The 682-nt window shown below is 33.9% G+C and overlaps 1 non-coding gene across 1 annotated transcript; it reads left to right on the top strand.

Annotated features, from left to right (window-relative positions):
• Window positions 1-608: 608 nt before the first annotated feature.
• TRNAN-AUU (transfer RNA asparagine (anticodon AUU)) lies at window positions 609-682 on the top strand. Its single transcript has one exon. It is a non-coding gene; the product is annotated as a tRNA-Asn (tRNA).

Genomic DNA, 682 nt, shown 5'->3' with positions numbered 1-682 from the left:
TAATTAGCACACAGGTAAGGAATTAAGAAAATCTTTATTTAAGGGTGAAGATGTTTCTCACAAAATCGTTGCCCCAATGCATCATTGAAATTCAAGCTGGAAAGATGATTTTAATATATCACTTGTACATTTTGTATTGCTCTTCTGGTGACAATGTCGTTTTTTTGTCAATTACCATTTTAATAACAGGGTAAAGAAAATTAAGTGGATTTTTGAAAGAAAACTATACTGTCAATATACTATTAAAACAAATTAAAATGGTAAAAGTTATTGTACTTTAAGTAAAAATAAAAGAGCAAAAATATCAATCCCAGTTTTGATTACTTAAATTAACAAAAAAAATGCATATAGCAAAGGATAGTTTCAATCTGCCTACCTCTGGGTTATGGGTCCAGCATGCTTCCATTGCAGTACTCTGCTGCCCATGTAAGTGCAAGAGATCCTGAAGCACTCACTCATCATGGGAAAGTACCAATGTGTTTATTCGTTGGTTGATGGAAGAAACATCTTACAAAAACTCTCCAGATTATTGATTTTTTAATGTTTTTCTAGGAAACGTTCTAGATGTATGCTTATTAGCCTTTGTCAGTATGTACTTTTTGCAAAGTGTCTCTGTGGCGCAATCGGTTAGTGTGTTTGGCTATTAACCAAAAGGTTGGTGGTTCAATCCCACCCAGGGACG

Source organism: Pseudophryne corroboree, unplaced genomic scaffold, assembly GCF_028390025.1.
Source record: "Pseudophryne corroboree isolate aPseCor3 unplaced genomic scaffold, aPseCor3.hap2 scaffold_524, whole genome shotgun sequence".
In the NCBI taxonomy this organism is placed as follows: Eukaryota; Metazoa; Chordata; class Amphibia; order Anura; family Myobatrachidae; genus Pseudophryne; species Pseudophryne corroboree.
The sequence above is the reverse complement of the archived record's forward strand: the minus strand, read 5'-3'. Positions and strand labels throughout refer to the sequence as shown.